At 46.3% G+C, this 25,675-nt stretch overlaps 1 long non-coding RNA gene across 1 annotated transcript; it reads left to right on the forward strand.

Annotated features, from left to right (window-relative positions):
* Positions 1 to 1,474: 1,474 nt before the first annotated feature.
* Positions 1,475 to 23,851, forward strand: LOC120093171 (uncharacterized). The gene is made up of 4 exons (XR_015622630.1): positions 1,475 to 1,735; positions 3,228 to 3,348; positions 4,425 to 4,515; positions 21,563 to 23,851. It is a non-coding gene; the product is annotated as an uncharacterized LOC120093171 (long non-coding RNA).
* Positions 23,852 to 25,675: the final 1,824 nt, after the last annotated feature.

A 25,675-nucleotide genomic window follows, 5' to 3' on the forward strand; every position in this document is an offset into this window, starting at 1 on the left:
TCCTTCTGAACATAGGTTAATAGGAAATGTAAAACCTTGGGGTATGGCCTCTGGGTTTCTGAAAGGTCAGGTGGGACCTGGAAGACACTGTCCTCAACCAAACCAGGAGGCAAAGCCCTTCCCTTTCCCTTCTGAAGACTTCAAGTGTGTGTTTGTGTGTGAGTGTGTGTGTGTGTGTGTGTATGTGTATATGTGTGTCTGTGGGTATGTGTATGTATGTATATATATGTATGTGTGTGTCTGTGAGTATGTGTATGTATGTATATATATGTATGTGTGTGTCTCTGAGTATGTGTATGTGTGTATATATGTATATGTGTGTGTATGTGTATATGTGTGTGTCTGTGGGTATGTGTGCATATATATATGTGTATGTATGTGTGTATATATGTGTGTGTGTCTCCGTACGTGTATGTGTGTGTATATATGTATATGTGTGTATGTGTGTGTGTTTGTATGTGTATGTGTTTGTGTTTGGGTGTGTGTATGTATATATGTTTGTGTGTGTCTGTGTCTATGTGTGTATGCATCTGTGTGTATATGTCTATGTGTTTGTCTGTGTCTGTGTCTATGTGTGTATGTGTGTATGCATCTGTGTGTATATGTCTATGTGTTTGTCTGTCTGTATCTGGGTGTATGTATGTATATATGTGTGTGTCTGTATCTGGATGTGTGTATATGTGTGCCTATGTATGTGGATATGTGTATCTGTCTGTGTCTGGATGTGTGTCTGTGTCTGTGTGTGTATGTGTGTGTGTGTCTATGTATATGTTTATGTGTGTTTGTCTGTGTCTTTGTGTATATATGTGTATATGTGTGTATATATGTGTATGTGTGTGTATGCATGTGTGTGTCTAGGTGTGTGTATGTGTATATGTGTGTCTGTGTGTCTGTATGTGTGCATGTGTATATGTGTGTCTGTGTGTGTTCTCACCTGCCTTTCTTCCTCCTCTCCTGTGCTCTCCTTCTCATGGCTCAACTGCGTTTCAGGTTCTGCTTTCTCTACAGTTTGAGCAAAAACCACCATGCGGTATGTAAAGGGGTTCAGTTGCTCCAGGTCGCTTTCTTGTTCTTGTAGTCTTTGGAAATAGCTCATCCCCAACATCACCTCCATTCTAAGAACCAGGAAACTAAGAGGAAGTGGCATGTCAAGTCATTTGTCACTTCCTGTGCCCACGTCCTTAGGGCCTCCTCCCGTTTTGTTGTACAGCTGCGGACTGCCTAACAAACTGAAGGTGGGACTAAAGTCGGGGGGGTCCCTAAATCATTGTCTTGGTAGGAAACACTGTGGGCGCAGAGATGCTCAGGCAGAAGAAGGAGAACGGAAAGAAGGAAAGAGGACTCTTAGCATCCTGGAACCTCTGGGAAAGCCACACACATTACACGCAAAAGTTAGAGAGCAGGTCCTTCCCCAATGAATAGAGATTTCAGGGGACCAATCACTGGGCGAGGGGTAGGCGGGACTTCCGGGTCTGAGGAGGGAAGAAAGGAGGAGAAAAGGTAGTAGTGGGGGTTTTTTGGAGGATAGATTTTGGATTACGAGATGTAATCAACTAGAGGCCTCGGTTAGATGGTGGATCCACAGGATCCGTTACCAGAGAACTTAATTTAGGATGGTTTACTATTTAGGATGTTAGTAGTTCCTGCGCCCAGTGATTAAGTTACCTGTTGATTCTAAACTAAGATTGTGTGGTGTTTTCCTTCACGCGGTGACTCAACTGAGTTCCAGAGAAAGGTATGGTGGCAGGGCACCCCAGCCAGCCAAGAATTTGAATGTGTGGGGCTGGTGTGGCAGCGACTTGCCGTGGGAACATAGTGAGTCGGAACATAGTGAGTCGGGTGGAGAGATTTTGGGAGTTCCAAGCCAGAGAGTCTATCGAGATGAGAACAGCCTGCCAGTGCCATGTGGCCCGCCAGTGCCCTGTCTAGTGAGGGATGGTGCATTTTTTTAGTATTTCACGCAACAAACAGGAGCAGTTAAGAGCACGCGGTCCTCTTGCAAAGGACCCGAGTTCGGTTCCCAACACCCACATTTGGTGGTTTACCACTGTCTGTTATTCCAGCTCCAGGGGATCTGGCACCCTCTTCTGGATTCATGGATGTGTGCGCGCGTGTGCACCCTACATACACAGACGTTTTAAAACAATAACACTAAGTCAAAGAATATTAGTTTTAAGCAGAGGAAAACGTTTTATTTTGTTTTGTTTTTGTAATTTTGTATGTGTAGTGTATGTGCATGTTGTGCAATGGTGCACGTGGGTTGATGTGCACATGTGCAGATGAGTGTGGAGGCCAGATATTTGTGTCTTCTATCATTCGCTACATTATCCTTCGATAATACTCAGAGCTCACCAGCTGGCTAGACTGTCTAGTCAGGGAGTCTGAGGATGTGCCTGCCTCTGTCCCCAGCACTGAAATTAGAGATGTACATGACCAAGTCTAGGTTTTTCTTGGATCTTACCCAGGTCCTCACACTAGTGTGATGGGTTCCTTATCTACTGGGCCATCTTCCCAGTAAAAATAAGCCAAGAACAACCAACTAAATAGTTAGAATTGTCACAGATGATTAAATATTATCCAATTGGACACAGAGTCGGGGACTAGTCTAGTCCTCATAAAGTGTCTAATACATTAGTGAGCTATGGCTCAATGGGTGGAGTTCTTGTCAGACAGATGTGAAGACTGAGTTTAGATCCCCAACCCTGGACACGGCAGGATATAGCAATGTGCATCTCTAATCCGGGTGCTCCTACAGTGAGATGGGTGGTGGAGACATAAGAATTGCCTGAAGCTCATGGGCTAGCTAGTCTGGAGTGCACAGTGAGTATACAAGAAGATGGAGGGAGAGGGTAGCAAGTGACGACCAGCGCACTCACACAGTGACACACATGTACTGCACTCACATGTGCAGAATGTGCACCTACACACATGCAAGTACATATATGCAAACGTTTTTGTCCTTTTTAAAGCTTTTCGATTTTATTTTGTGAGTGTGAGCATTTGCCTATGTGTGTGTTTGTGTAACACATGCATGCCTTGTGCCTTTGGAGTCCAGAAGAGGGCATCTGCTCCCTGGAACTAGGTTTACAGGACATTATAAGGCACCATGTGAGTTCTGGGAATGGAGCGCTGGTCCTCTGGAACGGCCACCAGTGAGCCACCTCTACGGTTCTCTGGGTTTTGTTTTGCTGCTGTCATTTTATTTTTAAGTAGAAACTGCTTAGCAGGAAGACGGAAGAGGTGTACACCTCCATGAAGTGCCATGGCTTGGAAGAATCTTCAGCTGAAAGGAGGTTTTAACTTTGTCATTCAGTATTCAGAGATGGACGTTATCTCCTCAATAATAAAGTGAGTGAAGACCCCTAAGACCAGGCCTTGAGACTCTCACACCGGGTAAGACTCCTCCTTGGCAGCACCTTGCTCAGGAAGTTCTAGAAGGCTCTGCAGATGTTCTGGGAGTCCATTTTCTCTGAACCAAATGCAGGAAAGGTAGACAGTACTGAGGAAGGGCATAGCCCAGCTGGGCCCTGTAGCTTTCTCAGTTACTGAGCTCGGCTCAGTAACCATGGCGGCAAGGACACCAGCTACTTTTCACGGGAAACCCTGACTTGGGAATTGGAAGAAGGGCTGGTAGGATCTGGGTATATCCGGATTCCTCACAGAACTGACAAAGATGAAGGGAAAGCAGGGAACTGATACATTAACACAAACTATGAAATTGTGACCTATTCCTACAGACCAGATAGCCCAGATGTTTGGTGGACTAAGCACGTAGGTGGATGGATTGATGGTTGTGGAGTTTGTGCGCAATATACAGGAAGGGCAATGCCTTTTGGTTTCAGGTACTTTACACTCTGAAATTGTGAGACCTGATGCACAGAATTCTCATACCTTTCACTTGGGCGCCCTATGTTAATATCATACAGGACTATAGAACGGTTAGGGAAACTGGACTGGAAGCTGGCTCAGTTCGTAGAATGCTTGATGTGTAAGTTTGAGTGCTTGAACTCAGTTCCCCAGAACCCACATAAGAAGCCGAGTTCCTGTGCATTTATTTAGCCTCCTTCCAGCCTCACCTATGAGAGTTAGTAAGAGTACTTCCTTGTTGAGTTGCATCAAGCTGGAAAGCACACAGAATAGGTTGAATAAAATACAGAATAAGAGGTTAAATTTTAATTTTCATGTTAGCAAAATTTCATTGTAGACACATTCCACATAATACTTGGGGGCATGCTTATGGCATAAAAGTTTTGTTTTCTAAAGTTTTAATTTAGAAAATAAAAGAGAGAAGGATACTCAGGCTAAGTTTGAACTTTGGATAGCTAACAGATACTCTCCAGTATGCACAGGTCCAGATTGTGAAGTGAGAGTTTTTTATAGAAGAACTTTTGTTTCTCTGATGCTCCCGGCTCACTTGTTTTCAGGAATCAGCTTCACTCTAAAATTGGAGTTGATCATCAAAGGAATTTCTGAATAAACACGAAAAAGCTGTAGAAAGGATTCAAAGGTTTTGTGGTGAGTAGTGACTTTATATCTCGCTAACGTGCTGTTTTAATGAAAGGTCATAGTGAAGATGAATGTGTTCGCGTGTCCATGTCTATGTGATATGTGTGTATATTTATCCCAGTTTTACAAATGGGAATGAGGTCCATCGACGGACATGTGATTAACACATGTACACACTCACACATGCACACCTCTAGTTAGACATACAAAGCCTGTTTTCCCTCAGCAGATTCCTTGAGGGTTTCCCGAGGAAACTTAACTTTCTACTTAAGAGTGAAACATGACCCCTTTGGATCAAATGGGCAGAGGGGCAAGTCTGGACTAAAGAAAGATATCTCACAAATCAAGAGTCTTCTGGAATGCTGGCAAGAGCTTAATTGATTGGGAGAACTTGTAATTATATCTCCTTTCTAGTCATTTTCAGAGCTCAGGTAACCGCAGCTTCTCCCACCACACTTTAGGTGTCCCAGGTGCTGGACGCTTCCCCTGCACTCACCTTAGAGTTTATGGTCCTTGCAACTGCTCTGTGAGGGAGGTGCTACTCCAGCATGTTCTTGCTTAGGACACCACAGCAAGTGCAGGGTCTGGGCCAGGCTGTGTGGGTTCTGAGTGTGTACTTCCAATCCTCCCTTGGCTCTGCCCTTAATTGGAAACATAACTCACAGTTGCTTTGCTTCCGGGATATATAACATGTTTCCCCTAACTGAGGTTTTCGATGTCTTTGTTTTGCTAGACAGTATCCCTTTGCTAAAGTGGCCACAACAAATGTCAGACTAGGATTTGTTTCAGAATAACAGATTTTTTTCAGAAGTCCAAGATCAGGATACATGTAGTGGGGGAAACCACGGGGGAAGGGTCTGTGGCAAGCTTGCAGAAGGCTGCCTCTTTGTAGCTCATCTGCTCATACACTCTTATCTCTGTACCTCATTTTCTGCTTCTTATAAGTATGCCAGTCATACTTATAAAGTCGGGTTAGAATCCACTACAATGAGTTAATTTTTAACATAGCTGCCACCATCTAGATCCTTATCTCCAAGTACAGCAGCCTCTGTGGTACTGGGAGTTAGGACATTACCTTGTGAGTTTGGAAGAGGGCACAGTTCAGCTCAGGCCGTAGCACCTGAACTGTTCATTGACATGGCTTACCGGCTGATAATGTCAAGGAGCATACATACAGCTGGATGAAGGTGTCTGAGCCAACACGTGAGTTAGCAGAGCAAGCCCTCAGTAAGCCCAAGAACAGATGTCCAGACGGCAGTCTGGGGACAGAAAGGGGAAGAGGGGGGCTGAGGTAATGATCTGAGCTGGGGTCCCGAACTTCCTGGGGAGGTTCTGGAACTAATGGAGCACTGAGTCCTCATTGCAGGTGATAAATCTTCCTAATAGCGCTTACAATACATTGCTCTACATTTAAATATTTTAATATTAATTTATTCTAATCCTACCTCAAGTGGATAATGAATACCACCATCCACTGAATTAAAAAGAAAGAAGAAAAATCATAGGCAAATCCTCATGAATTCTCTGCTCCAGGAGTGAATCCAGGCAAGAATCTACCTCTCATTTCTCCTTTAAGTTGTCAATAAATGGCACTTGGAATGGTAGCAGATATAACTGATTCCAAACAGGTGAGGAAGGCAACCACTTAGCTTGTAGTTTCCTTGGGCGTTTGAGCTACGGCCGCCAACATAGCATAGGCATGGTAACTGGTACCTAATGTTTTAGCACACATGTGGTACAATCCAATACTATACGCAGATCATTTAATTTAACGCTTCCTTAGTCCCAGGAGCAGGTGATTATAACCCCATTTAACAGTCAAGAAGGTTGCGGTCCCAACATTTAACCTGGGATTTAACTAACCTTTGCAAGAAGGGGTCTTCCATTTTGAGAATGTGTGCTCTTACTTACGGCCTTGCACAGTACCAACAAGAATAATAGACCACTCCTGCATCAGAGTTGGCATCAGAGAGCCTATCGCAGATAGGTGGAGCCTGCAGGGGTGCCTGCAGCAGAGCCTGCCACTCTCACAGTGGGGAGCAGAGCATGTGGGCTGAACCTTCAGAATAAGGAACAGAGACACAGAGCTGGCAAGGCCAGTTAGAAGCTGGAGGAGTGCTGACCCGAGAATTCACTTAGGTACTGGGAATTAGAACACGGAGCATCCTCATCTCAAGACTGCTGGGGTGGGGGTGGGTGCTGTAGCCCAGAGAGTGGGGGATAGGGCCGATGTTTGGCAAACACGCCTGAGGCCCTAGCTTCAATCATGCCTACAACAGAACACAGTGAAACTACACTGGAAACTGACACAACCTCCTTCAGGGCCACAGTTCACAACCAACGGCCACCTTGACTCCTATATTGGGTATAGGTCCTTGAAGTCCAGGGGGATGGGGTGTGAACTTCCCCAGAGCTGGGCATTCAGTGTTGTGGAACTATCAGAGCCAGGGGTGACCACACCAGCCAGCTGCCCTTAGCATGTTAGCCTGTGTGCTGTCTCCCAGGTCCAGATACACCTGTCTATATAGGCTCTGGATAAAGAACAGGGTTCTTCTAAAGATTCCCCCTTTAAAATGAACAAGAAAATGTATTGGCCAGACATGGTGGTACACACCTATAATCCAAATTGTCAAGAAGGCATAGGCAGGAGGATTGCCACATATTCGAGCCCAGCTTAATATAGATACACAGCAAGTTTCAAGGCCTCTGGGGGCTACATGATGAGTCTGTCTGTCTGTCTGTCTGTCTGTCTCTCTCTCTCTCTCTCTCTCTCAAAACCTTTGTTTTTTGTTTTTTGGTTTTTTTTCTTTTTCTTTTATTGGATTTTTTAATTTACATTTTAAATGTTATTCTTATTGGATTTTTTAATTTACATTTTAAATGTTATTCCCTTTCCCAGTTTCCCAGACCTAAGCCCCCTATCTCATCCTCCTCCCCTTCTTCCATAATGTTGTTCCCCTCCCCATCCACGCCCCCTTCCCGCTCCCCACCCCCCCCCAATATGTGAATACACAGGATAGTAAGAAAACAAGTGAGCAGAAGTAATACTCTGTTTCCAGTAGAGGGCACTGGAGGGCCACCGCTGGAGGAAGAGGCGCCTCAGCTTCTGGGTGGCCCTGGGATTGGTGGCCCAGGTAGAAAGAGAGCAGGTGGAACCTGCCTCAGCTACGGGCGTGGCCCCCTTTCATCTTTGCGGCCTCATCGTGGCAGTAACCTCTCCTCAGCTGTACCTACTGAAGACCAGAGCCCCTAACACTCTTGCCCACTGGTGAGATCCCACAATGCACCTCAGCTTGTGCTCTTGACAACGGCTATGATTTATCCTGCAACTCCAGAGATGAGGCTCTATAGAAAATCTCTCTGGCGCAGTGGCTGGGCCATTCCTAACTAATCTCACTGCCAGCCTGAGGGTGCCATGCAGGACTCTCTTCGATGTCCATAATCCTTATCTCGTAGCTAATAGTTCGTTAAATTAAACTTCCCAAGAAAACAACTGGAGCCAGAGTGGCACAAGCCCCACCTGGACCAAATTGTGCCGTCCGGGTGGGTAATCTGCAACCCTCTGGTTTGCATTCTGATTTCGAGGGTAATTTAGATGGAACTCGCTGCCATCTCATCTCAAACCTGGTTATGTTTATGATATGTTTTTGGTAAAGATTTGAGAGCACTAGAACCAACCAGCACCATCTTAGTTTGCTCTTCGTTGCTGCGATACAAACCACGACCCGAAGCAGCCAGTGGGGGAAGGTTCATTTGACTTACAAGTTAGATATAGTCAGCCGACCCACACGAAGAACTGAGGTAGGACCTGAAGCCATGGAGGAGCGCTGCTTACTGGCTTGCTTTCCATAGCTTGCTTTCTTATACAACCCAGGAAACCGGCTCAGAGCGACCACGCCCACAGTGGGCTGCTTCATCCTCCTTCCAACACTAATTAAGAGCATTCTTAACAGGCTTCCCTATGGGCCAGTCTGATGGAGGCACTTTCTCCACTGAGGTTTCTCTTCTCAGATAACTCTAGCTTACAGGAAGTTGGGAAAACAATAACAGCTACTACTGAGCCTGCACCCAGGAGGCAAAGGCAGGAGAATCAAGTTTAAGACCAGACAGGATGACACAGTGAGGCTCTACCAAAAAGAACAACATAGCAAAGCCACTGGAAACGAACACAGAATGAAGAGAGCTTTGCAGAGCAGCGATGAGAAGAGCCGAGGTGGTGCTCCCGAGGTGGTGCTCCCGAGGTGGTGCTCCCGAGGTGGTGCTCCCGAGGTGGTGCTCCCGAGGTGGTGCTCCCGAGGTGGTGCTCCCGAGGTGGTGCTCCCGAGGATGTGCTCCCGAGGATGTGGGGCTGCAGTCTGAATGGGCGAGCACCCAAAGGCTGGTCCTCAGGGATGGAGAACAGAGATGGTATGGTTACAAGGGTCAGCAGTTGAAGGATGTGGGCCTAACATTGAAGTGTGACACAGCCTGGCTTGCTTCCTTAGCGACAGCAGAGATGTGTGTTGAGTGCCCAAACCAGAAGGCACATAGAAGTCACAATCTTTGTCACATTTAGCTATGTTTGTTGAAACAGGCATTTCCAGGATAAGGGATAAAAATGGAAAGACTTCTTTATTCAGGTCACGCTGTCATGTCACCTACTAGAACCTGGGGCATTTTGCAAACACAAGGTCAAGTTGTTTTTAATTTAATTTTATTTTTTTTTTGGATATTTTATGTATTTACATTTCAAATGTTATCCTTTCCCTCCTCTCTCCCATACCCTTCCCCCTCCCCTTGCTTCTATGAGGATGCCCCTACTCCCACCCACCCACTCCAACCTCAACACCCTGGCATTACCCTACTGCGGAAATGAGCCTTCACAGGACCAAGGGCTTTTCCTGCTACTGATGCTGGACAATGCCATCCTCTGCTACATATGTGGCTGGAATCATGGGTCCCTCCATGACTCCCTGGGATCTCTGGCAGGGTCTGGTTAGTTGATGTTGTTGTTCTTCCTATGGTGTTGCAAACCCCTTCAGCTCCTTCAGTCTTTTCTCTAACTCCTCCATTGGGGTCCCCCAGGGTCAACTTCTAAAGTGATTCCTTTAAAATTGAAAACTTGAAGCTGTGTTCAAGACACAGAAAAGAAATCCAGAGACTGTTCCTGGACTGTCAGGTATCCCCAGCTTTCTCTGACTCTACCTGTCACAAAATTAGAGACATTTTCAAAACAAATGGGCAGTCATTTAACACTGGCCAGCTGAGGTGTACCACCAGCAAACCTGCTTCAGAGAGAACGGAGACAGCTCAGGCAGTGGGAGGCAGCACACCAGGGCCATGGGGCAGCCCCACACGTGTGTCTTCAGACAGCTCAGCCAGATGACACACCAGGGCCACAGAGTAGCTCCACACGTGAGCCTTCTCTACCTCGTTGCTTTCTGTTCTCGCCTTAGCTTTGTAGGTGGTCTCTCAATTGTTGTGCGACATGGTCCCCAGGAGCTTATATACCAAGGACTAGCTTCAGTGACATTTCCAAGAGCAAAGTCTCATCCTTTCACATACACACCCTTCAACACAACTTTTTCTGTGTGTCTCCTGCAGGATGGCAGCTGGCATTGAGTGGCATGCCACAGGGCACAGTCCATGACTAAGTTCCTGGCCATCATGGTGATGATGATGATGATGATTGTTGTTGTTATTGTTATTATTCCATTGCTGTGTGCACTGACTTAATATGTGTGCGTATATTCCCGTGGACAGGAAAGATTGAGAATAACCTATCATTCCTCAGACGCTGTCTACCTCGTTTGTTTGTTTTTTTAAAGATTATTTTACTTTACTTTTATTTATGTGTATGGGGAGTGGGTGCTGGATCCTCTGAAGCTGGAGTTACAGGTAGTTGCAATTGAGCCACCTGAAGTAGAAGAGGATTTTGGGAACTGAACTCTGGTCTTTTGCAAGAGCAGCTGATGCTCATAACTGCCGAGCCATCTATCTCTCCAGGCTCCCACTACATTTCTTGAGACAACGTCTCTCACTGATGAGGAACTGTCCAAGTGGGCCAGGCTGGCTGGCAGCAAGCCCTGGGCGTTTGCCTGTCTCTGCTTCTTCCAGCACAGGAATCACTGCCCACTTTTCTGCATGGGGTCTGAGGACTAAAACTTGCAGGCTCCCTGGATGGTGGTGGAGCATGTCTTTAATCCCAGCACTTGGAAAGCAGAGGAAGGTAGATCTCCGTGAATTTGAGGACAGCCTTGTTTACAGAGCGAGTTTCAGGATAGCCAAGGCTACATAGAAAAACTCCATCTGGCGGGATGTGGGGGAAAAACAGGAAACAAAAACAACTTTCTAGTCTGTCTCATGTGCTTTAAAATCCGAGTTAATCTACCTCTGGGGCTCTTGTTCTCCTGGCCTCTGTGTCTCTGCTTATGGAGTATGTATTGCCTGAAATGCTTTCTTTCACCTTGACTGGTCTACCCAACAGTGTTCTGGTCAGTCCAGAACCACAGGCTCTCCCAAAGGGAAAGCCTTGGTTTTCAGCTTTGCTATGGCTACCAAGCGCTGAGAAGAAGTGTATACTATCGCCTCTCACTCGATACTCTGTATGACTTCTGGTTATCCTTGGTCCCACCGCTCCTTAAACATTCCTTAATTGCAACTTTCTCTGACACTTCCCCCCCCCCCCCCAACACTTCTTCCTTTCTCTTCCTTGTACTTTAGAACCCTAACTTAGGCTTTCCTGTTTCTTAGACCGTGCTCCATGAAGGCAGAATCCTGTGTTCATCCTTCGTGATTTTTGGCACCTAAGCTACACATAGCCCAGCCTGGCACCTAGCTGCCACCTAATAAATGTTTACCGGATGAGTAGATCAGCCCTCCCTTGCCAAGATGACGCAACTTTTAGTCTAGGGTTAGATTTCATTGTCTCCTGTTCTTAGAAGTAAGCCTTTCCAAACAGGATCTCAGAACACGTCATCCAGACTTGTTACAAGCTGAGCCCCCAACTGGTTGAATGAGTGTGGCTATGGGGGGATGGCTACAGAGCTGGTTTCTCTAACTGGTTCTTCGGAGCCTGGATCCCCCAGATATTAGTGGAGAATAATAGCCATAATTACATGCCTTTTAACCTCGTCTGTTTTCTAAGACCATGCCCTTGTCTGGGCAGATGAGGGCCTTGCAATCAACTTTAAAAGTCTCTGATATCCCTCAACCCAAGCCTTGCTACCAACTGTTAGCTGGGCTCTCATAAAACACGTGACCCCCGCCCCCAGGCATGTTGGCATCAACAAGATGGATTTTCAGAGAACTTCTAAACTAATTATTCTTTCCTGTCTTGAAAATGGTATAAACCAGAGAAGCAGGTAGCGTCAGAGTTGAGGCAGGGCCAGCAAGATGGCCAAACCTGATAACCTGAGCTCTAACCACAGAACCCACTGAGTGCAGAGAGCCAATTCCCACAGCAGATCCTGTGTGCCTTGGGATGTGCACATCTCCCCAGTATAAACACACACACACACACACACACACACACACACACACACATTTATACATATGTGTATATATATGGAATTTTAATACTATGTATATTAAATTTGAAAATGTAGAGTTGAGCTGAGTTAACTAGTAATGTCACCTACTCCAAAAATGGATTTTCTAGTCTACATGGTTATGTCCTCATACGTGGTAGGTCGCCTTCTGACATGGACTACTACAAGGTAGTAAGGTAGTTTTACACAGGGAGTAAAACAGGTGCAATGGCTAGTTGTAAGGACCGTAGCAGAGAGGCACTCTTGGCTTGTGGCTTTTTACTTAAGGCTCATCACCTCTTCTGTTTCTCGGTTCCTTGTTTGTATCCTTGCTTCAGACCATAACTCCCTGTGGCTGATTCTCTATCTACAGTGAAAGAGGGTTCTCAGTCCCAGTAGCCTAGCTCAGGACAAACCACAGCTCTGCTGGTGGGCCCTCAGGTTTCCCCAAGAGAACTTACGTGAGTCACACTTTTCTTCACATACTCTCCAGGGTCAGTTTGAGAGCAGCCCTCCCCACCCCCAGCTTGGCTTTGGTCCATCATACAGCAAACTCTTCTGGAATGTTTAGAAAAAAAAAATCACAGCCTGGCCCGATTTATTCTGAGTCAGTAAGTCTGCAGTGGCACCTGCACACGTCGTGTATGTGATTTCAACAGTCTTCGGTAAGGCTCACATGTGTTTGGAACTGGCCAGCACTGCTGAGGGTGCCAGGCTGCTGCCCCATGCTCAGCTCTCCCTGTCTGTTTGGCATCACTCTTCATTCTTTCTCTTTTGTTATCAGCCCCCCGTCTCCCTCCTGGTTAAACCAGACAGTTCCTTGTCCAGCCATTCCTCGCCTTCAAAGGCCGGTGCTGGGACTCCTATTTCACAAATAGCTCCCATGCCTTTCTTCCCTTATCTACATCAATGCCAAAACATATGAGCAAACCTCCCATACACACCTCTTTTCTTCTTAAATGTTTGAATTAAATAGTTACTGTGATTCAGTCAATGAACAACTTCAGGGGTGCTCATGGGGTACACAGCACACAGTAGTTACTGCTTTCAAGGCCCTTCTTGTTAGGAAGGAGAACATTGAGACAAGAAAGGACAGGAATCATCTACACGCTGAGGAGTTCTGTTATCTCCCCATCAATTTTCAATGCTGCCCTTTCTGGAAAAAGGAAGATAACAATTGGATTCTACCGAAGAGGAATTTTCATATGCAAACTAGGTCCTGCATCATTTCCTGGTCTTGACTTCAGTAGCTGAGCTGACAGAGCAAAGAAAGACAAATTATTTTAACTGTTCAAATAGTTACTAAAAATGCCGGCAAATTTTATTCCAACTTGACACCAGCTAGAGTCAACTGAGAGGAAGGAACCCCAATTGAGAAATTATCTCCCTAAGACCTAAGGTCAGACTATAGGCAAGCCTGTAGGGTGTTCTCTTCATTAACAATTGATAAGGGAAGGTCCCAGCCTGTGGTGGGGGAGGTCCCAGTCCATGTGGCCGGGGCCATCCCTGTGCTGGTGGTCCTGGTTCTATAAGAAAGTAAGCTGAACAAACCACAGGGAGAAAGCCTACAAGCAGAACCTCTCCATGGCCTCTGCTTAAGCTCCTGCCTGTAGGTTCCTGCCCTGTTTGAGTTTCCTCCCTCGCTGCCTTTGCTGGACTAGTTTATGGAACTGTGAATGATATAAACCCTTTCCTTCTCAATTTGCTCTTGGCATGGTGTTTCAAGGGCACAGGGCAATTTCAAAAGATTAATTTACTCTACTTCACCATTGACTGTGTGGTCTTAACTCTTAGCTTAGGAGCAACTGTGTATAGGTAGAAAAAAAAAACAGGACTTTTATTTTCTGTCTCTAAAAATATTTTTAAAATGTTCCCAATTAGGCACTACTAATTGGGAAAATATATTTACATGGTGTATACCTGTTGAGCAAGAGCAAACGCCTCTTTCTGTAGGACCATCAGCAAGTAAGAAAAAAAGAAAAGGACAGCTTAAAAAAATGAACAGCAAGCACTGTGATCAAAGAAGCCCAGTATATGTGGTGCTTCAAAGTCCAGAGGCCTTGAGCCAGACCAGGACTTGTGGTAACGAGTATTTGCATTTAGAGATGTGAGGACAAAAAATATAGAGTGATGTCCTGCAGCTTCCAACACCACTGAGACTGGTGGATTTGCAATGCAGGGGTGAGAAGGGTGGGGGCACAGAGAGGTGCATATGCAGTGGAGAGAGGCTGAACCATGTTGATGTCTGGGACCTGAGCTATCACTGGAGGGCATGTTGATGTTTGTACCCTGTACGTCTGCCTCAGGCCATGTTGATGTCCCTGGTCCCTGCTTCTACCAGGGCCCATCTCTGAGTCTGTGGTCTTGCTACATCCAGGAGCATGTTGATGTCCTTGGGCTGTGATCCCACCCAAGGCCACAAAGATGTGGTAGCCTGTGCTGCTGCCTGAAGCCATGATGATATCTCTGGTCCCTGCTGTCTCCAGAGGCCTTGTCTGTGTCTGTGGTTCTGCCGTAGCCAAGGCAAAGTTGATGTCTGTGACCCATGTCACCACCAAAGGTCTTGCAGATGTCTGTGGTTCGTAATGCTGCCTGAATTCACGTTGACGTTCATGGGCCAGGCTGCTGCCAGATACCATGCTGAGGTCTGTGGCATGTGCTAGCACCAAAGGCCATGGTCGACTCCATGATCCATGCCCCTGTTGACTGTAAAGGACAAGGAAGCTTCTTCTGTCTATGCGGTGTCTATGACCGAATTCTCATAGTTAAGAGGGACATAGATGATATCTCTGGTCCCTGCTGCCACCAGAGAACTTGTCTGTGTTTGTGGTTCTGCTGTAGCCAAGGCAAAGTTGATGTTTGTAGCCCAGGTTACCACTGCTGTGACACTCTCCCCGTCCCCAAAGTAACAAACTACACAGGGAGTCATCAAAGGGCACTCTGAAAATTTGTGATAAGGATACAGAAGTGTAGTTCTCTACAGCAGTTGGCTACTGGTGGGGGTTAAGGTCAGGAAGGTCTCGCTTTTTAAGGGGCTGGCCACTGAGTGTTTGTCCATGCTTTGGTAACTATATGGACAACACAAAGTAATCTTGCTTTGTGTGTGTGTGTGTGTGTGTGGTCACAAGGGTGGGGATGGTGGACTTGGGAGGACTAAGAAGTAAGCATGATGATCAGGACACATTATGTGAAATTTCCAAATAATCAGTAAAAAGACTATGTTAAAGATTTATTTTCAATTAAAAAAAAAAAAGAATGCTGTCTTTGTCATCATCGCCCTGGGTTCTAATGTAAATGTGGATTTCTGTGACCTGCTTTCGTCACATTCTTAAGGGGTCAATTTCTCAAGGGGAGCTTAAGGACTTTAATTTTTGACAGATCTGAGGACAAGCACGAACTAATCATAAGGGGGAAAAATATTTACCAAACAAAACTGCCAACGGATACAAAGACCTGCAGGTTCTGCAGGTTCAAGTGTCATCTTGGCCAAAATGCAGGTCTCAAGTGGGAGAGTGAAGGGAGCCCGGGGTAGAGAGGGGGTGGGCGTACAGCCATCAGCATCTCCTATGCTGTGATATCATTGGAGGGTATTAAAAACAAGAGGAGGAGAGTCGAAGACTGAATACCAGTGGAGTGTGAGAGTGCAGAGGGCGTCAGAGAAATTCACACTGTCAGTGGTAATTCTCTTAGTTCTTATGTGTCCGACGACTACGGATAAACAATACACAGATCGCCCCCTCTTCCCCCCAAATTAACAGCAGAACAGAACACGCTTTCTGCCACAGAGAACATGCAAATGCCCAGTGCACACGAAAAGAAGACACACACTTTTGCTCATCCACGATAAAGCATCCGACCCAGCCCGTCCTGAAGCTTGGCCAGTACAGACTGTTGATGCAACTGTGGTTGGCGTAAGAGATTGGTTTCCAGTTACGGTGCGCTCACCAGCCAGGCCCTACGCTTGTCCAGTGTGCAGCCCCTGCAGCAGGAGCCGCTTTCCTGAGGACGAGTTCCCACAGCAAGCATAGCTTCTACAGTGCTCACCTCTGCAGGGCCCGGTCAGTGCCATTATTCAGTTTTGTTGTAAGTATCCTTAGTAAGATACTGCCCCATGATAGCTTTCTCAAGCAGGCTGATTCACAGAAGGTTTCGTTAGTGCAGTAAATACCACAGTGACTTCTCTGCCCCTCTGTGGGCCATGGCAGCCGTAGAAGATGGATTTTCTGCTCACTCTCTGCTCCCAGGGGTGGGTGACTGTTCTTCATGTCTGCTTGTTTATTGCGTTTTCTGCATGGTTATGGTACAACTTTATTCGTGTGTGTGTGTGTGTGTGTGTGTGTGTGTGTGTGTATCCAGAATGCACAAGAGTGTCCATAGAAACTCCATTCAGAATCGCTGACATTGTTACTTGTCCAGCTGTTGTGACAACCTAACTGACTGGCAAAGTGACTTAAGGAGGAACAGGTTTGCCTTGACTCAGTTCCAGGAAACATCAGGGCAGGAGGAGCCTCGGGCAGCTGCTCCTATTACAGCCATGGGCAGTCATTCTGGTTCGTTTTATGTCAATTTGACACAAACCAGAGTCCTCAGAGGAGGGAGCCTCAGCTGGGGGGATTAGAAGGAAGTGGGTTTTGATTTACCTGATCGAGGTGGAGAAGAGAGAGGAGCGAGGAGAGACCAGGAGGAGAAGGAGGAAGAATGAGAGCAGAGGAGGAAGCTGCCACGAGGGTGGATGGACCATTAGCACATGGCCAGGAGAAACAACAAGTATCTGGGATACACCACTGGGGGAGGTAGCCAGGGCAGCTAAAAGTAACTAGGAGTTCCCCTCCATCCCAGTAATTGTCAAAGCCAAATAAAATAACCACAGTCTGGGTCTCATTTTTTTTTTTTTGTAAGCTAGTTGGGGATAGGTTTAAATTGGTTCTACTACAGAGAAAATGTCTCAGTAAGTTCCATCTGTAGGCAAGCCTATAGAGTATTTTCTTAATTAGTGATTGATGGGGAGGGCCATACCCATGGTGGGTCCTGGGCTTGTGGTCCTGGGTTCCATAAGAAACAGGCTGAGCAAACCATGAGGAGCAAGCCAGCAAGCAGCACCCCTCCATGGCCTCTGCATCAGTTCCTGCCTCCTGGTTCCTGCCCTGCTTGAATACCTGTCCTGACTTCCTTTGATGATGAACAGTGATATGGAAATGCAGACCCAAATAAGCCCTTTCCTCTCTAAACCGCCTTGATTTACGGTGTTTCACATCAGCAATAGAAACCGTAACTAAGACCGTCAGGAAACAGAAAGATGGATTCTGGATTTAGTACAGGCCCCCAGCCACGGAAAAGAACCCACATTTAAGGTGGGCGTCTTTATCACAGTTAACCTGATCTCAAAAGCCCCCCACAGTAAAGTTTATCTCCCGTGTAACTCTAGATCCTTCAAGGAGTTAATCATTATTAAAGATCACAATAGCCAATACTGGAAACCACCCAAAAGGCCAATGGAATAAATGCTGCCCAGAAATGAGGAAGAGGGCTACTTGGGATGAACCTCACAGACACTGTTGAGTGAAAGAAGCAATATAGCATGTCCTCTAAGATTTCACTATGTGAAGTGTATGAGCAGACAAATTCACCACGATCGAAGTCAGAATAATGATTGCACCCAGGGGCAAGGATAGATACTAAGAAAAGAGCACAGGGAGGCTTGGGGGAATATTTGACATGTTATGTTTTGATGGAAGGGTAAATACGTAGACATATATTTAGGTAAGATGGGATGTGACTTAGTGCTAAAGACCCAGGATTCCCAAACTCATGCAAAAGCCAGGTACGCTCACACAGGCAGGTCCGCAACCTCCGCACTGGGGGCAGCAGGAGGCAGGTGTGTCCCTGGAGCTTGCTGACCAGACAGTTCAGCCATAGAGTGAGCTCTGGACTCAGCAAGTCTCTGACTTACATAAGGTGGGGACAGCAGGAGAAAGTGACCTGGGATCGGCCTTTGGCCCACACAAGTACATGTGGAAGCACACACACCTGCACACCTGTTTGCACACAAAGTGACCATTGTGTGCACGTTGGCGGTATTTGATACTCTAATGAAAAGGCAATACAAACGGAATTGCTAGAGAAAAGCTGTGGGTATAAGCTGTGCAGACAGGATCCGTAACTATTCCCCATGCTCTTGTCCCCCTTAACAGTGCCGACCAGCATGGACAGATCCATTTATACTTCCCCTTGAGGCCGGTGACTAAAACCACAGTCCCTTCGCTATGAGTGTGTGGTGTGTGGGAAGAAAGTGGCCGGTGAAGGGAGCGGCGAAGATCAAGAGACTTTCCCACATATTTAGTCAGTGGTGATGGGTACATCCCACTGTCTCTTCCTGGCCAGGACCCTGTCTGCCCATCGCACATTCAGAGGCTCCCTTCAAACCGGTCTGAGATGAGTAATGGCATGCTTTGTAGAACAGAGCAGAGAGTTTCATTTGAGAAAGCCAACAGAGAATGATTCTGAAGTAATCCCGTCACAGTTGGTTGGCAGCGACACAAATTTCTCCCTCCACTGTTGTCTTACCACAGTGCTGAATACTGCTGGGAGTGTTGGAGGAGCACGTGGGCCAGCTGGGCGCTGTCTGCAGTCACTGCACTTCCAAACAGCAGCGATGTGAAAACTCAGAGTGCTCACTCCTCCTACCTAACCCCCGGCCTTCCTACAGGGACCAAAGGAAGCACAACATGTTGTTCAGGGCTAGTGTCAGGATGAGCAACTGCCACAGAATGGAGGAAGGGACTCTCACCTCCAGAGTCCCTCCTGCTCCTTGAGCACCAGGCAGGGGCTCCCAGGCAGCCACAGAGGCAACCAGGACTCACTGGAACCAGTGCAAGGAACAGTTAGCTTCTGCTTAATCACACAGAATCCCAAGGTGTAAACAGAGGACCCAGCGTAGAGTCCCCCATCTCCGTACTCATTTGGAGAAGAGACAGAGTCATTTGTACTTCTTGTGTATACCTCAATCTTTTAACTGTACTTTTCTCTCGACACGCTTTTCTGGTTTCAATTTCTCTGCTTGCACCCATACTCCACCTTTCTTCTTCTTTTGAGTCCTGAAGACTTCCGGGGCTCTGTTGCCTGCGGCTCCATGTTGGCCTCTGCCAGTAGAGGGCGCTGCCAGGAGACCGTACACCGCTGAGAAAGGGAGGGAAGTTTTATTCCTCTGTGCTGTAACCAAGCCCACTGAGGCAAAGGGAAGCGGAGGGTCCCGGCGGTGTTTGTCTCAGCGGGGACACATCTCACAGAGCTGAGACCAGCAATTCTCTAAGGTCAGCCTCTTCTTTCTTGGCAACCACACCTTGTATTTGAGGGCCTGCGTGCCAGCTACGCTTTCCCGCCAAGTTTTCTCCTCTGCCCTGTACCCACTAGTTCTAAGTCTTCTTCTATTCTCCCTCTGTTCTGTTACTGTCAGCCTTGTCTTCTGACTGATCCCACTGCATGTCCCGTGTGCTGTGGCTAACCCGTAGGGAGCCAGGGCTTTTGGCTCCCGGGGAAGCACGATATGGTAAACTGGATATATTTCAGTGAATTTGTTTCCATATCCTAGTCAGATTGGCCTGGGATGCGCCATTAGACAGATATCATAAGGCTGGATTTCCTTTCATAGCCCACCTTTGTGTGTTTAAAAAGAAAAGCCCGGGTTGGGGATTTAGCTCAGTGGTAGAGCACTTGCCTAGGAAGCACAAGGCCCTGGGTTCGGTCCCCAGCTCCGGAAAAAAATAAAATAAATAATGAGACCTTTCTCAATTAAAAAAGAAAAGCCCATTTCTCCTGTCTCCCTCAAGTTATAACTGCATTGTTTAAAGTTGTAGTACATTTGTGGTTTTTAAAATAATTCAACAATCTAGAGAGATTAGTGTGTAAAACCTTAAAAGTGGGAATTTTAAAAATTAAGAATTAAAAAAATTAGGAATTAATTAAAAATTAATTTGGGACCAGGGGAAATGGCTTAGTCAGCTGTATAAACATGATGACTTGAATTTGGATCCCCAGAGCCCACATTAAAGCTAAATTAGGCTGTATTTGACTATAACTCCAAAGGTAGGAAGGCAAAGATAGACTGGGGCCTGGCCAGTTAGCCAGTCTAACCAAAAAAATCATGTTCCAGGTTCAGAGAGAGACTCTGTCTCAAAACTGAAATGGCGAACAATAGAGAACATGAATCCCTGGCCTCTGGACAGGCGTGTGTGGTTGTGGACACTCGTACTCACACACATATCTGTATACATACACAGCACACACAGAGAGCACATGCAGAGAGCACACACATACAACACATATACAGCACACACAGAGAGCACACACAGCACACACAGAGAACACACAGAGCACACACAGCACACGCACACATACAACACATACACAGCACACACAGAAAGCACACACAGCACACAGAGAACACACACAGCACACACACAGAGCACATACACAAACACACACAGACTTACACACACAGAGCACACACAGAGAACACACACAGCACATACACACACACAGACTCACACACACACAGAGCACACACAGAGAGCACACACAGAAAGCACACACAGCACACACAGAAAGCACACACACAGCACACACACACAGAGCACATACACACACAGAGAGAACACACACAGCACATACACACACATACACACAAACTCACACAAACATACAGAGAGAACACATTCACACAGAGAGAACACACACAGCACACACACACATACAGCACACACACAGAACACACACAGAGCACATACACATTCACACACAGAGACTCTCACACACACATGCAGAGAGAGAGCGCACAGCACACACAGAGAGCACACATAGAACACATACACAGAGCACATGCACATGCACACACACAGACTCACACACAGAGCACACACAGAGAACACACACAGCATACACAGCACACACAGAGAACACACAGAGAGAGCACACATACAGCACACGCACAGAGCACACACACACAACACATACACAGCACACACAGAAAGCATACACACAGCACACACACAGCACACAGAGAACACACACAGCACACACACAGAGCACATACACACACACAGACTCACACACACACAGAGAACACACATAGCACATACACACACATACACACAGACTCACACAAACATACACACAGAGAGAACACATTCACACAGAGAGAACACACACAGCGCACACACACACACAGAACACACACAGAGCACATACACATTCACACACAGAGACTCTCACACACACATGCAGAGAGAGAGCACACACACAGCACACACAGAGCACACATAGAACACACACAGAGCACATGCACATGCACACACACAGACTCACACACACAAACACAGAGAACACATTCACACACAGAGAGAACACACACAATACACACACAGAGAGCACATACATATGAACACACATAGATTCACACACACAAACACACACATACGCATAGCACAAACACCAAAAAAGTAAATTAAAATAAATAAAAATCAATTAAATTTGTTTGGGTTAGCACTGTGTAGATGATTGTCTGGATGAATGGATGAAGGAAGGAAAGAAGGAAGGAAGGAAGGAAGGAAGGAAGGAAGGAAGGAAGGAAGGTAGGTAGGAAGGAAGGAGGGAAGGAAGGAGCAGGTAAAAGCAAGAAAGGCCTGAAGTGGAAACTCAAGGGTTCTTTGGAAAGTCAGTTGTGTTGGATGGTGTTTTGCTGGGGCAGACACTCGAAGGAACATTTCACTGGAGCAGACACAAGAGGGAGGATTTCTGCTAAAGCAAGCACATGAAAGGACACGTGATGAAGGACTCTTTGCTACCCACGTGCATGTATTGTTCTGCCTTACACTGCATAGTTGAGCTGCATTTGTCAGGACTCCATAAAGAGAAATGCGCCAAAAAATTTCTGGTGATATGCTGTGCCTTCTTGCCACTTCCTTGGGCTTGGGCCGATTGGCAGAGTGATGTCAGCGGACACAAACTCTCATACTGAGGGAAGACGTGTGCTGAGTATAAATAGGACTCCTCGGAGAGTGACAGAGGCTGAGCTTGGCTTGCTCGCGTGTAGAGCTAGCTGCTCACTGCTTGTTGGTCTCGAGTCTTCACTGCTTCACGGAGAGAGGCACAGCTGAGAACTTCTCCTGGCATTCCTGTTGGCCCTGGTCTCTCCTTCTGAGTTGTGTTATGCCACCGCTCCTGCTATCCCGATACTACTGAACTGGACTGCTAGTCTCTCCTCTTGGGGGAGACAGGTAGATGGACAGATAGCATGTATGTAAGAGGATGCTGTAAAGAAACTGCTGACATGACTGCTCCCTCATATGGTTAAGGTTTTTATAGTAGATATGAGAGAGAGAGAACAGCCAGACGCATCTGAAAGAGTCCAGAGCAGCGAGAAAAAGAAGTAGACTGAGCGTGGCCAGCCTAGTCAGCATGCCCAGGGCTATCTGGGAGAGAAGGGAGAATAACCAGAGATAGAGGGAGCCTGGTGAGAATAGCAGGGGTGGGGGTGGGGGTGGGGGAACCTTGTCTTTATTGAGAGGACAGAACAGTATCTGGGTGGAAGGAAGCCTAGGGAAGAAAGAAGCCAGCATACTAGGGTGGAGGCTTTGAGATGTGTAACAGGCTATGTGATGCTGAAGGAAGCCACCATAGGCTTTGACATGCGGCCACAGGTGCCATGTGTCCTTCTGCCAGAGGTCAGGGAACTGACTCCTTCCGGCAGATGGGAACTGGTTTCACAAGTTCCTGAGGAAGGCTGGCTTTTATCAGAAATCCTCCTATCGTCCAGTTTGGCTCATGTTGGATATTTAGACAGCCTGAGTCCTAACATGGCAGACACCAGATCCCCTTAATAATGCTGCAGCCCCATTCAGGGGCCATATCAACCTAGGTGTCTCCTCCGTTCTTATGGCCAGTGGCTGAATGAGTGGCTTATAACAATGTATTTCTTAAGCCTTGTGTGTCTTCTTTGGGTCATTTGAATAATGGGTAATGGAAGTCCTGACTCACTGATAAAATACTCATCTGGTCTTTCGGAAGGAAACATCTGTGATATAAAACAACCTTGGACTCAGAGCCAGAAAATCAAGGTGGTGTCCTGGCTTCGCTTGCAGCTGGTTACGTGTTGACCCAGTGCCCCCAAGTCCCACAACTTTCCTTCTCATCAGTAAAAAAGCAGATAATGATAAAAGTGCTTCTGAGCTTCAGATGAAACCATGCATCTCAAAGCACCTAACGCCTGGCAGCCCTTTGGTAAATGTTGGCTGAAGCTGAAGGTCTAGTTGGCAAACCATCATTCATCATTCTGGGCCCTAAGGCCACTGGTCACTTTATCATTAATTAAACTAGGTGACCTCTGTGGCTGCACACCAACAGCACCCTGTCATCTTAATGCAGGTACTACTTTTGGTCCTTGCACATGTCCAATGTGATGGTTTGAATAAGTATGGCCCTCCTAAACTCACGTGTTTGAAAGCTTGGCTCATAAGGAGTGGTACTATTAGAAGCCATGGCCTTGTTGGAGTAGGTCTGCTCTTGGTGGAGGAAGTGTGTCACTGTAGAAGCAGACTTTGAGGCTTTCGTGAGCTATGCCCAGTGTAGCACACAGTCTCTTTCTGCTGTCTGTGGATCAAGATGTAAAACTTTCAGCTCCTTCTCCAGCACCAAGTCTGCCTATGTGCCATCAAGCTTCTCGACATGAGGATGATAAAATAAACCTCTGAAACTGGAAGCCAGCTCCAGTGAAATGTTTTCCATTATAAGGGTTCCTGTGATCATGGTGTCTTTTCACAGCAATAAAACTCTATTAAAACACCAACTTCCCTATCATGTGATTTGTAAGCTCTTTGGATGAGACACCCTTCATTTCATTTCTTCTTTAGACTAGGTGGATGTGGTCATTGTCACATGTTTTTCTGGGGTCAGTAGTATTACTATCTAAAATGCAAAGTGCAGGGACTACATCTTCTTGCCATATTAAATCTGCTCTCACACATGTGTTATGGCGCTAATCTTTTAGTCAGTCGAATCCCACACTCAATAATATCTACACACACAAGTGATTTTCTTACACCAGTTGACGACAGAACTTTGTCCCCAACTGTTCCTGGCAGTGGGCTTGACACTTTACAATCATCAGAGGTCGACTGGGAAAATGAACTCATGTTCAGGGCACTTCAGAATGCTGTAGAGTTTTGGCCATTGTGGAGGCATGTTGTGCCTAGGATCAGGCTAAAATGAGTTAAACGGCCTGTGCTCGGGCCAGCAGCCATCTTTAAATCTAGGACTGCTCTTCACCCATTTGCCTTAAAACAAGGAATGTATAAAGTAAGTATTGGATGCTTTCTAGAAATTGAAGCTATAAGTCCTACCAAGATTAAGAATCTCCAGCAAGTTCAAGGCTTGCTTTGGATACACAGTATGTTTAGGACTAGCCCGACTACATGAGACCTGGTGGATGGATGGATGGACAGATGGATGGATGGATGGATACATATATGCATACATAGATAGCTACATATATAGATACATAAATAGATACATACATACATAGATACATACATAGATACATATATTCATAGATACATACATACATAATTTTTTTCATTCCAGATTCTCATTAGTTGAAGGAGAATAAAACACTGAGTTTCTGCTGAGCACCAGCCTCTGGCTCAGGGCTTTCCAGCCTCTCCTCAGGGCACCCCAGCGGAGTGGGCAGCATCCCTGTTTCAAAGACCCAGAGACTCAGGAGTTTGAATTTGAGGGCTGCCCTCAAGGTTAGTATCTCTGAAGTAAAGCCTACATGTTCCAAACAGCTCTAACTCTGGCTCAAGATGTGCCTGTTAGAAAAAGCAGAATTCTACACGTGAGGTTGCTTTTCCAGAGCAATCTGTTCGTCAGTGTCTGTAGGGATTTGGGACAGTGCCTCTCTGCCCTCAGAGTGAGGCATGATCATCTGGGGGATTGTGAAAAATGGATTGTTGTGATCTTGTTCTCAAATTCAAAAATCTAGATTTCTTTAACTTTTTTTTATATGCATGCGTGTGCTTGGGTGTATGTGCTTGTGAGTACAGTTATCTGTGGTTGTGAGGCCAGCCAATGCCTATGTTGGGAACCAAACAACTGTTCTTGGAGCAGGAAACACTCTTAGCTGCTGAGCTACCTTCTGGCTAGATATCTCATGTTATGTCCTGGCTGATGCCTCTTTCCAAAGTACAGTCATGATTAGGAAGATCGACATTAGAATTATAGACTCGAGGGCTATCAGATCCTAGGTGGCAGGAGCAGCCTTCTGGGTCTGCGTGGGGTGTTTGTTTTGTTACAGTTTTAGTCTGTAGCTCAGGCTGGCCCAGAAATCACTTATGTAACCCAGGCTATCTCTGAACTCTTTCATAGACCCTCCTTTCTTAGCTTCTAGAGTGCTAGGATTGGAGATGTAAGACTCCATACCCCGCATGAGTCTTTTAAATAACTACCTGGCTGTTCTGCTCAACGAACTGTGCATACTGTCATCCAATGGGCCTCTAAATTATTCTTTATCTCACAGTCTCATTTTAAAATGATGCCTCATTCTGAGTGACAGCCACACTGCAGAACCGTTCACAACTGACCATTAGCTGCTATTGTGACCTGCTTCTGTG

This window comes from Rattus norvegicus, chromosome 6 (assembly GCF_021556685.1).
Source record: "Rattus norvegicus strain SHRSP/BbbUtx chromosome 6, alternate assembly SHRSP_T2T, whole genome shotgun sequence".
Classification (NCBI taxonomy): Eukaryota; Metazoa; Chordata; class Mammalia; order Rodentia; family Muridae; genus Rattus; species Rattus norvegicus.